Source organism: Fundulus heteroclitus, chromosome 20, assembly GCF_011125445.2.
Source record: "Fundulus heteroclitus isolate FHET01 chromosome 20, MU-UCD_Fhet_4.1, whole genome shotgun sequence".
Taxonomy (NCBI): Eukaryota; Metazoa; Chordata; class Actinopteri; order Cyprinodontiformes; family Fundulidae; genus Fundulus; species Fundulus heteroclitus.
In genome coordinates this window covers 24,134,531-24,147,763 of record NC_046380.1, presented here as the reverse complement: position 1 = coordinate 24,147,763, position 13,233 = coordinate 24,134,531, and positions in this window count along the sequence as shown.

Sequence of the window (13,233 nt, the reverse complement as noted above, 5' to 3'; positions counted from 1 at the left end):
GATCGTGTTTATTGCACAAAAGATTGTAGTTAACGGAGTCAGACCGGATTTGCCTTTCACCTGTGACTTGAAAGGCCAGGCGGACTGTGTGAAAGTCTCACAGTGAAGTGTGTTCGCGTAATGGACGCGGGGTTGTAGCTCACACATGCCTCTGTTGTTGAGGTGAGATTTTTCACTACAACACTGGATATTTTTGCCATATCACTGTTTGCATTTGACTCTGTCTTTAATGTGTGTGTGTTGGGGGGGGGGGGGGTCAACTTCATGTAACTTCCTCTGCGTCAGGACCCGTCCACTGATACAGTAAGCACATTGTGCTGAAAGCAGCCTCCCACCCCCCATCCGTCTCTGCTCGCTGTTTGATGGCGCTGCGTGGAGGGAGGCTGCCGGGATGCTATCTGTCTCATACATCAGCAGGTCCGGAGGAAAAAACCCGAAGAAGGACATGAATGGAAAAGAACTTTTTCCACCTTTTTGTTACAGCCACAAACTTCAGTGCCTCGTCTTGAGATGTTATGCAACAGATCAACACAAACTAGCATATGCTTGCATAGTGAAAATAAAACAATGCTTGGTTTCAACATTAAGCCTGAAAACGTAACTGAAAGTTTCAGTTTTTATGCTCACAACTAACAGAAGGGGTATGTGTCTGGAATAGTTCTTCCATTAATTATTATAGAGTATACACTTTTTCCCATACCAACTCATAAAAGTATTCTTACACCTTGCAGCAAATTTGTATTTCTCATGTTACAATCACAAACATCCATGTATTTTATTGGAATTTGATGTGGCAGACAGGCACAAAGTAGTGTATAAATATGAAATAGAAGAAAAAGGACACATCTTATTTACTTTTGCAAATAATGCATGACACATATTTGTATTCAGCTCCCATGTCAATTATTTTTTACAAACTTTCACCACATGTCTTTATGGGTCATCTAGAAACTGTCTCCCCACAACGTGATGCTACCAGTACCATAGTTTTCACTGTAGCAGATAATGTGTTTATTGAGACGTCTCGTTAAAAATTAACTGCCGTAGTTTTGCATGTAAGCTAAAAAGCTCAGTTTTGTTCAAGCCTGCCGTGTCCCCTACGTGGCTTGTGGCAAACTTTGTCCTGCATTGCTGAATAAATTCTTTACATGGTGACTTTCTACTTGCCTCGATTCATAAAGGCCAGTCTCTCACCAGAGCTGTGGATCTCTACAGCTCCTCCAGAGTTACCAGGCAATCTCTGCCATTTCTCTGAATCAAGTATTAGGTTATTCTTTTTAATGTAAACAATATCCTAATAGAAAATGCTTTAAAGTTCTCCACAACTTAACCTCTGATCTATTAAGTCAGAGATGAAGAGTGTTCCTTGGCTCAAATTTTGACTACTGACGGCAGCAGTAGTGTTTAACTTAAACTGGTTGATGAGAAGAAGCTGTTGGGGCTGTGGGCTGAGAGGATTGGGAAGGTGACACTAAAGATGCAGCAGAAGCTACAGGTGAGGAAGATATATGATATATGTTACTCTCTTTCTTTTCATTTTCATTGGTCCTTTATCTCTCTGAACCCTCATAACTTTTGGCCTAGTTTCTGGCCCTCATCCTATTAAACTGTGCCAAACTGGCGTCAGTGAGTGAACCTCTATTAAAGTAACGCTTTTTAAGAAAATATATAAATAACAAGATGCTTATCAGTATTTTTCATAGAGCTCAGCACATTGGTAGATGGGTTAAAGACATATACATTGGAAATGGTAAATGGAACAAGGAGAAGAAAAGCAATATGACGGATATGACATGAAAAAAAGAAACGTCGATAAGAGGGCACTCATCTGAAAGGCAATCAGTTTGACTTTTTAAAAGTGAGGTGAGAAGGTTACATTCGTCCGCAGTCAAAGTCGGAAGTAACACAGTTTTTGTGGGTTTATTTCTCTAATTTTGTGAGAACCGATTCATGTCCATGGGAGTGTTGACAGATGAGATTATGTGCTTTGGGCGTCATTTGAACATCTTTCGTTCATCTGTCCATCATCCATTATCTTCCACTTATCCGAGATCGGGTCACAGGGGCATCAGATCCAGGAGAGAAACCCAGACCTTCTTCTCCCCAGCAACATCCTCCAGATGATTCTGGGGGATCCCAAGGCGTTCCCAGGCCAGAAGGCTTATATAGTCCCTCCAGTGAGTTCTGGGTCTTCCCTAGGGTCTCGTCCCAGTGGGACGCACCCAGTAAACCTCAGAGGAGGCATCCTGATCACATACCTAAACGACTTCAAAGGTCTTTTTCTGTTATGGTGTAATTTTGCCTATTCTTAGTTATCTACCTGGTGTTTAAAATTAATCAAAATGGTATGTAAAACTGTGAAGTTTAAAATGTACAAAAGCATAAAGAACGGCTACAAACAAATTAGAGTCTAGTCATGCTCCTACTTATAAATCTGCTGGGGATGCAAATGCTGTGATTTATTCTTCCACCCCTTCCGTTATTCTTTAAAAAAGCTTTTTTTTAAGTCCTCACCCAACATGATGCAAATGGTCACGCTGATGTTATGAAAATGTTTCAGGTCATCTGTTTGAACATTTGATGATATCCATGTCCGAGCTGTCCTAAATGCCTGGTTTTCTGGCCAACGTAAGCTTTGTTAGTTTTAAAAACATGCTTGGGATACAATTCAATTGAAAAATACTTTATAAATCCCAAGGAAAGTTAAATACGGGACTTGGTGGGGACTTTTGGGTTTCATCGAGCGCACTAAAAAATAAATGTAGGTAATTGAAACATTTTTTACACAATGTTTTGAGAACACATAAAAACATAATTTTAATTTGGTCCATTTCTTAATTCTCATCTCAGGTGGATTATTGGTGTATTTGGATTATTGTTATGATGCAGGATCCAATTCTTCTTCAACTTTACCTTTTTTCCTGATGGTTGTACACTATCCTTAAGCTTGTTTTTTCTTAGAGAGCAAAGGTTTCCTCCTTGGCAGGGCTGCCCTACGGCTGTATGAGGCCTTAAGCAGAATTAGATTTGGGGCCATTCTTCATGTTCTGTGTTGTTTTTATACATTTATTCTTATTATATACTGCTACATTAGTTACGTGCCTCCAAAATTTTGTTGTAGTGATACAATGACAAATAATTATCCAGTAATCCTTATGTTAAGGACATGTCCACCACTAACAACATTTCAGTTCAGATATGAAGGGGGGGGGGGGGGGGCATGTTTAATTGGTTGATCTTAAAAGCCAACAGGGATAATTTGTTTGTATTTAGTGACATTTGTTTGAGATGAAACCAAGCTCAAACACTGAAGTCAATTAATCACAAAGTAATCTCCATGAACAAATCTAAAAATTTAGATCCATGGTTTGTGTTAAACTTCATGCATTTATAGGCGGTCCCTGAGGGTTTGGAGCCCTAAGCAGTGGCTTAGTTCCCTTATACCTTGAGGGTGACTTTGCTCCCTGGACAGCTATGATGGAAGTTAAGTGAATGCAGTAATTTTCTGATTTTACTGGCATGCATTTTCATTTCAACGATAGTATATTTTGGGCATGTTGGCAGGTGTTTTGTAGACTGTTTTCTTTTCAGTGGAATGACTGATTTAAAATTATCTTGGGATTTCTTATTATCAAATACAAGAGTCATCAACAGCTCTTGCATCTCAACATGACGGCCACTCTCACTGTCAGGAACTCTTTAAAGTTTATGTCTAATGTTCAAAATGCTCCTACAAAAAGCTGTACTAATCACTAGGTGCTGATTGTGGCATCAATAAAACCCCTCAGTAAATTCACTTTTTTACCTATTTATTCACAAAACTGTAGTGATGATCATAAAGTATTTACCAGGTAACAGCAGAAAATTAACTCATAATATAGTTTTTTTTCCCAGCTATTAATCTAGTTGAAGTCTGTTTAAAAGACCTACCAGATTATGGTAAATGATGGTGACCTCTTTAGTAAGAAATGTAAAATTTTTCTGTTTTTCTGGACAGTGTTTGTAAAACGTTTTGCAGCAGTAAACAATGGCGTGTTCGAGGTATCCATGTAACACCTGTTGACATGAACCATCACTTTCTACTAGACAGGTTGTTTCACCTGGCAGCAGAGATTAGCGCTGTTGATGAAAATTGATCAGGATGAGCCATATAATCCCCATGTTACTCAACTACTTACATCTGCTCTTTGAATAATGCTCTTATGAAAGTGAAGCTTTTCATTTCATGGAAGGTCAGTTACATCAGGTTTATACAGAAGTGATATAAGATGTTTACGTCAAGTAGCATTATTTAATCTCTAACATCATTTGGGAATGTTTGATTGGAAATTAAACGTTTATTGGGTCTCAGTGATATGCTGGCAGAATATCCTCACAGAATCAGGATGTGTAGCTCAGCAGTTCTCAGACATTTGTGTAACAGGTACCATCTCTGATTACTCAGGTTTCCAAGTTACTACCATGCTAACATGTATGTTTCAAACAGTAATGCAACAAGATTTGTACATTTACATTTGGCACTGGGTTTTTGAATGAAGGGCACCAACCACCCTCAACATCAAAATCCAATATGGTTGCTACAAACCTCATGTTTAGGAACCCAAACAAGTCCCTGCCGAAAAAGTGCTCGAAAAGTCACATATACTAGATATGTTTTCAATTCTAAAGCATAAATCGTTTACTCAGCTTTAGTCTTATTCAGAAATGCTCATGATTTAGTTTTTGTGTTTATTTGTTTTGGACGTTTCTGGAGTTTTCTAGAATCAGCTTTGTCACCTCTCAGCCACCAGCCACTATCCTGTCAGCTCAGCCCTCTCTTCAGCCAGTAGTCCCCCATCAATCAGCTCAGACCAGCTCCACCTGTTGCCATTAATTACTGCCAACTCTTCCCATTCTGCTGCTTCGTTGGCCCACATCGCCTGTTCTGGTCAGCCCCTGCCTTCATCATCTGGTTTGTCCCGTCAATGCCTGCAACCCCTGGTCAGTCTGGTTCTGCTTGCCTGCCTCACTTGCCACTACTCATACGTCCTGAATTTGCCTGCCTGTCTTGTTTACCATTACTCATCCCTGCAATAAGCTTAAAAAAAAAAAAAAGAAGAAAGAAAACGTAACTCTGTGTCTGGCTGAACATCGGGTTCACCAGCATTACTCATTACACTACGTTCTGGCCTAAACATGAACTCATCGCCGGCACTGGGTGTCCGACCTGGGATGAAAGTAATGGTGGACACTTGGGCTTTGTTTGAGACTAAGGAGGATGTCAGACGCTTACCTGACTCCGCCAGATAGATTTGCGCCGCATATCCATCTGGAAACCTTCCGTTAAAGTAATTTTGGGAAGGGGCGAAAATACTAGTTAGCTGATTGGCCTATGTTGGTGATAGACGGGCCAAATGAACCAATCAGATTCGTCGTCACTCTGTTACGAGCGACGACGAAAACACAACCACAAGCCAAGCTACTCTTGCTGCTGCAGGTAAAGGCTCGTTAGCTCAGCAAATAAATACTCTGTAATTCCGATAAAACTTGCTCGATAGCCACGCTAACGCTAGTTTCAACGGCTGAAGCCGCCATGTTCTTTAGACTGAACTGTCGCGCTTCCCGTTGCGTCACACCTCAACCCGCCTCAAAGCCAACGCTGATTGGACGTTCGTTTGGTGAACGGCTCCAAATTTTCTTTAACAGAGAGTAGCCAGACTGATCTGCGAGTGAAACCTTGAAATCTCGCGAGATCAGGATGGTCTCACGAGGCTAGTCAGACGCTTACCTGAGGTTGTCTTGGGAGCTTCATTGGAGGGTTAGCGATCTGTCCTCTCGATCCCACTTCCTGAATTACTGCGTGGGAATCTGTTACCAGAACTTCTGCGAGGTCTGCAGAGGCTCCTGGGCACCAACCTTCTTCTTCAGGACAGGTCAGACACCAAGCTCCAGGTCCTGTCTGGCGCCAAGCTTGTGGCAAATTCCAGCTCCATCTTCAGATGTATTCGTCTGGGTCATTGATGCCCGCCAAGAGCCCTGCACTGTCACCAGCCTGTTCTGCTACGAGCCCCTGCCATGTGAGGGAAGGCTTCCAGAAACCAGTGAGCTACTGCCGTAGACATTTGCAAAGTCCTAGTACATGACAAGGCCCCTTTCATTTTTTTATTTTCTTCCTTCTGCTTTGCATTGCAGACTTGTTGTTAAAAACACATATTGTCCTTTTGATTTTAGCTGGGTTTTTTTTTTTTTTTTAAGTATACGTAGCTATGCTTATTCTGAAACAAACAATTTTTATCTTAATAATTAATTTTTGTATCTTATTGTCCCTTGCCTTGTTCAGCACTTTGAGTTGATTTGGTGTTTGAAAATGACTAAATAAAGTTAAGGTTTAGAAGCAAGTAGTAATCCAAGAGCCGAAAAATAAGTTTCTTTTAGGCCACATAGTTGAGGGTCAATTTGAGTGCAGCTTTCAGCCTCCTTTAAAAAACTTCCCTGACCCCTCGTCCTGGAAGCACTTACTGTGTCATTCTTCTGAAGCCACATACTTACTCTGGGATCCTATTAAAATGCCATCTTGTCGCTGAAAATATGACTTTGGACTTATCCAGTGAGGACAAGATAAAGAGAGGCCAGGTGGCAAGTGAAGGGAGGGTCTAAGACTGGGTGGGCATACTAAATCAGCTCCTGGGTGAAATTTATAACTCCTACCTTTGTGTGACAGAAACTCCTTAGACCGTTTGTTTTTCCAACAAATTAAATTACTGGAGTCAAAAACAAAGGAAAGCTTTAAAAGGGTTGATTAGAAAACAGATGGTGATGTGGGAGATGAAAGCAACACATAAAGTTTTATATAGACGTTGGAGTAGAAAAAACATGGATTCCTGTTAACATTTAAAATGTGGCTGGATGTTAAGAGGTAAGAAATAAAAAAAAGAGTCACAAAAAACGACTTACACCAGCGTTCCTCAGGACCCCTGGGGAAAAATTAGAGCCGCCAACAAAACTCTCAGATTCCCAAGGGAGAGCTAACTTACCTCTACCGAGTATGGAAATGTGTCACTAATTGTTCTGGCTTCCATCAAAGTAAACCACAGTCATACTTTTTACAGGTGGAGATAAAAAAAAAAGTGCAGCATCAGCACCACATCACTGGTTATTTAAAGGTGCAGGAGTTTGTTTCCTGCAAAAGGAGGGAAACAGTTGAAATAATGAAGCTGTGATGATGTAAATTATGACACCATGCACACATCCAAGAATCAAAATGTACAATTCAATTCACACGCCGAGACACACACACACACACACACACACACACACATTGTGGCTGCGGACTCTGCAGAAAAACCTAGAACGTGCCGACACATGGTGCGTTTTCTCTGAGAAGTGGAACACCCTCCAACTACCTGATCCACAACTGCTGACAAGTCCCTTTCAAACTGCCTTTCTTCTCTTGTCTGAGGCAGACAAATTCATCCCTCTTGTCCCCAAACAATCACCTCTTTTCTTTCGCCTGTTGCACCAATGAAAAGTGGAGGGAGGCTCCAGGAGAGAGGGAGGGAGAATTACATCTGCCTGACAGTGCTACACTGTAGGCACTGGGTTAATGTCCTGTGTGTTAGGGCCCCAGGGACTGGGCGTTTGGGCCCCACTATCTTATAACAGAGTTGACAAAGAGCCCAAGGCTCTGCCCTGAGGAAATCTGAGAGGCGGGCTATCTAGGCCGGGACGGGAGGACATTGGGAAGGAAGGACAAAACATCTCAGGTACTTAGCTCTTTCCATGCCCCATATCTGTCAGTGTTTGCTAGAGCAAACCAGCTTGTGTCCTTTGTTCCTGTTTGAAATACCCAGACTCAGTGACAGATCAAAATGCACACACAGTGTCTTCCAAAAGTATTCATACTATGTGAACTCTTTTACAATTTTTCACATTATATATTTATTTACATATTGGATTCATGTGACAGACCTCCACAATTGTAGCATTTAAGTGTAAGTAGCAGGAAAATGAAAAAAAAAGTCTAAAAAGTGTGGTATGCCTTTTTCGTTTAACAATGCTGAGTCAACGCAACACAGTTGAGGTGAAAAAAAGGTTTCACCGCAGTTACAGGTGCAATTCTTTTGTATATTGACTTTCTACATCTTAAGAGTAAAATTTATTTCCATTATTCTTTTTTAAAATTGGTCTCTCTCAGTCAGACTTGATGGATTGTGCCTGTGGACATCCGTTTTCAAGTCTTCCTAAAGATTTCTATTTGGATTTAGGGCTGAGCTTTGACTGAGCTGTTTTAACACATGAACCATTTAATTTCTTTTGTTCATGATCCTTTTTTTCAGCCGCTAAACCGAAGCACACATCAGTGGCATCATATTTGCACCAGAAAACATGTTATATATAAAACATCTCTCGTGGGCTGCGTCTGCTTGGCAGCTCCAAGGCACGTTGCCCAGGGATCCATTAAAAAGCACAGACCCTTATCGTGAAAACTAACCAAAGATGGAGTCCGACAGTCTGTCCTGTCTCAGAACGCTTCAGCATTATGCATTTAATGCGTTTAAAATGTGTTAATTGAGATGCGTTAATTGACAAAACGCACTGTTGTGTTCCGATGTGCATTCAGTTTACAGATTTTCTTCCAGAATTGCCCTGAAATGATCTCCATCCATCTTCTCATCAGTTCCCCTGCCCCTAAAAAAGATATTCCCCACACCATGATGCTGCCACCTCCATTTTTCATTACGTGAGATAATGTGTTCAGTGTGATGTGGAGGTTTAGTTTTCTCCCCACACAGTGAATGGCGTGAAGCGTGATTTTGGTCTCATCTTCACCTTCTTCCCCTTTTTGTTTGTGTCCCCAACGTGGCCGGTGGGAATTTATGGCTTTGCCACCTTTCCATAAAATACTTGTATGCACGCCTATGATTATCCTGTCCACAAATTCTCCCACCTGAGCTGTGGACCTCTACAACACCTCCAGAGTTACCACCGACCTCTTTTTTGCTTCCTTGGTTATTACTCTCCTAATTTAGTTGGACATAGATTTTCATGTGTGCCATACATTTTTTAATGTTGGACTGAAAGTGCTCTGTGAGATGTAAGAAGTTAACCTGACAACAGCCAGCTGCATGTATCGCTCCGCCTAGCTCCACTCACATACATCTGGGACACGGCTCATTGAAAGTGATTTCCCCAACCAAATTTATGGTCTGGCCAATCAGGACGCAGGGCGGGTGTTTCATGGATGTGACGTAGTGGAGAAGCCACCGTGAGATTCCAACAACAATGGCGGCTCGCATCGAGGAAGCAAGCGTTAGCATTGATGCTGCTATTTCTTCTGTGTTGTCCAATCTATCTGATATTGTTTCATTAAAAGAACATCAGAGAACGGCTCTGAAGGCTTTTGTTGTGGAAACCATGTTTTTGCCCTTCTCCCGACCGGATTTGGCAAGTTTTGTTTTCCGGGGCGCGGACGCGCAACTCGGACGCGCAACGCGGACGCGCCCCGGAGCGGTTAGCGCTAACCATGTAAGGAGGCCTATTATTAAGAAGTACTGAGGGACAAAAAACTCAGATCTCCTCATTGATATGAATTAAGTTCAAGAAGCCAAATCCAGATTTTGTGATTTATTAAGATAACTGATGTCGCTTAATGAAAAATGTTTGTTTTTGTTACACCCATACCTCTTGCTCATTGGACTCCTTATCCAGCTTTACTTCCTCCTCAGTCTTTTCTCCTCTTCAGGCCAACACTGCTGTATTTCCAGTTGAATGACACACAGCCAAAAGTCCTATGTCATTCCACATTTCCATCCATCCTGCCAAACTTTCTTGAAATGTATTATATTGATTGTGATCCACATTTTCATTTCAACTTTTTTTCTGCGTTGGCTACTTTTGTACTTATTTTCAGTCCAGCACTACTTGAACATTTCAAAAGAAAGGGCTTCTTTCAGTTAAGTTGTTTTAAATTTACAGAGTAAATCATTCAGCTTTTAAAATCTGCTATACTCAAAAGATTTGTTTTGTGCCTGCTTATGCTAGTCAGCTTTATAATGGATCAAATCAACAACCTGTGAAATTCAAGACTATCACACTACCTCCTCTTGGTTTGACTGTCAGGACAGGAGGATGTTCTTTCTCTGAACTGCTGAGTTAGTTTCACATCAGAAATAATGGGACATACACGCTGCATGAAGTTTCACTTTTCTCTCATCACTCAACAGCATATTTCCCCAAAAGTCTTGGGGATCATCAAGGAATATTTGGACTAAAATGAGACGGGCCGTTGTGTGTTGCCCAGGGAGGAGTCACAAAGTCTTAGGAATTGTCAGATGCTTTGTTTATCAATTCTTGAATTTTGTTAAATCAAGGGCTGGTGTGCTGCATTTTGAAATATTTTAATCTCCTTCATGTTGCCAGAAAGCTCCTATTTAAAGTATATTTTTTGCTCCCATGGGTGTGGTGGGAATCAGGCCATGTTGTGGCTGGTAAAAGTAATCTTTCCTGTCCAAGGAAATATGGATAGTAACAGAACGCCACACTGGTTTGCATTGACTTTATCCCTTAAAAAAAAGAAGAAAAAAAATCTCCCAAATTTTTTTAATTGAAACTGGTCTCTGCATTTACTCAGGCCACGTTTGTGATTTAACGACTCCCAGACAAACGGTGACTTCTTACATCAAATCCAGCACTAAAGAAAGCACATATCTGTAAACAGCCGCATCGAGCCTCTAATTTCTTTGCTCCAGTCTTGCGCACATCAAACAAACTGGATGACAGGATGACAGCGAGGCCCTTCGGACGCAGGAGACCCAATCACTGAGAGGAGTTTATGCTGGAGGCCAAGTGTCTGCTGTTTATGTTGACTTTCAGCTGACCCTTTGGTGACCTGCAGAATATACAACATCTCAGAGCAGAGGTCCCTTTGGCACTGAAAACCCCACTGGGGAGAAACAAATGAGAGAACAAGATGAAATCTGAAACATGGTACACTAAGAACATGTAGCAGACAGGAAGGGAGAGCCATGATGACAGACACGCAAGGGAAGTTGGTAGAAACAATGAGTTAGAGACAGAACCAAGAGACCATTGAACGTGTGTGTCCACCGGTGTTGGCGATCAGGTTGTCTGGACCCTTTAATATCGGCTGCCCCAGCAAACACCTCTAACAGCAGTTGTTGTCGCACTCATCCATTTGTGTCAAATTTCAACTCTGATTAACACTGTTCTGCAGTTCATGTTTTTCATGGAAGCTCCCTGGTAGCTCAACAAGGAGTGCCCTGCTCAGACTAGCTGCTAGCTCTGGAGAAACTAATCTGGATTAATACAGAGAGTATCATAAGACTTTTATCTACAACAGGTGAAATATTAACAGCTCATCGTGTTTGTGTAAAGAGGAAACAGGCTGGTGACAGTAGATGGAAGAGAGCCGATGGTTCAGCCCAAGGTAGATTCTGTGACCACTTGGAGACGTCATATTGACAAAGGATCTGAAGCTTTGTTTCTACCACCTGATTCATCCTTTCTGTTGACAAGGGTCAGGATGGCAGCGCTGGAATCAGAGGGAGAAAGACCAGTGACAAAGTCCAAACTTATATTGGTCAATTAGCCAACGGGGGGATGGGCAGGGGTAGTAGTCCGGCTGGCAGCCTCCTAGATGACTTGGCTTGGTTGCAGAGATGGCAGGCAGAGATTGATTCTTTAGTATCCTGGGCATGGACCCCAGAACTTACCCTGAACCATTGCCAGAGTCTTCCCAAGGAATGGGCGACAAAAGAGTCGAGAACCACACGAAGGGTATCTCTGTTTTAAGGTGGTCCAGGACAAACAATTGGGTGTGCATCGGTTGAGAATCAAATGTTGACCATGGGACTCCTTGATCAGGATCAGTAGAGAGGCCAACTGTACTCAACAAAAAACATGGATGAAATTTGATTTTGGCGTTCCACTAACTGAGAACGGCTACCGTTCCAATGTCTGAGTCATTCACTTCAATAAAGCACTGACATTGACAGGCTAAGATTTGGAGAACAGACAACTGGAGATGATGTGAGTAGTTTTATAAACTGGAGATGATGTGAGTAGGCATTAAAAACTTGGTAACTTCATAGGAATTTGGATTTGGATGATGTGAGGACATGAAGAGGACCAGGGACTTGACTGTAGTTGTTCATAAACCTATGAGAATTGACAAAGTCAAGATAGTACTGTAGCTGCTTTCTATCCAAATGTTCCTGCCAATCAGCCATTCTTCTCAGGATCCATTGAGATCTTGTCTGGAGAAAAAATGAAACAAAAAAAGACGCGGTGGAGCGGCGAAACTCACATTCCTCTGCTTTGATGAAGATATTCTATTAAGGGAGCTGAAGAATGACTGAACTGACACATTTCTTGTGGATCTTGAGGTTCTTAGAAAAAATGAGAATGTCATCCAGATAGACAAAAAAAAATTGCCTCACCATATCTCTGAGGACGTCATTCACTAGAGTTGAAAGGCAGCAAGAGCATTCGGCAAACTAAACAGCATCACTAGATACTCATAGGCTACGTTGACAATCCAGGTCTTGATGCTCAATTCTGATTTTTTGCTGAAATTGTTTTTTTTAGGTGGCCATTCATAATACTATCAAATGCAACCACCATCAAACTTCTGTCTGAATGATTCAAGACAGCAAAGCGACCCGCATACACAGATAACAGAAGGGGACATCACACAGCAACGCACTGTTTACAGAAGTGATGGTGAATTCAATTGTTTCTAGAAGTTTTCAATAAAGTCTTGTTAAAAAACCCCGAAAATTTTTTAAAAAACACGGAAACTTGCCAGCATCTCTCCTTGTTAGTATTAAAAAACTATTGAGCAATGGGAGCCGACAAAGTTAAGACCACATCATAACAAGATGTAAGGTAAGAAGATGGTCTTTTATGGAGCACTAATTGCTAGTACTGTGTGTCGATGTGTAGTGAGAGCCAAGAGACTGTGACCATTCAGACTGTGGACGCTTTGAAATATATACGATACGAATCTGAATTAGTACCACTTATGGAAGTGGCACAAATCAGATTTTTCTTTGGGGTAAAAATATCGGAATCCGGACGTTCACACTGCCATGCAAAAGATGTATATCGGGCGCATATAAGCAAAAAGTTCGTATTTGGGTCGCATTTCCCTGCAGTGTGAACATAGTGATCTGTGAGGGTGTTGAATTTCCATATATATAGTACATTTTTTTCGGTATTGTTAAAATATAAATA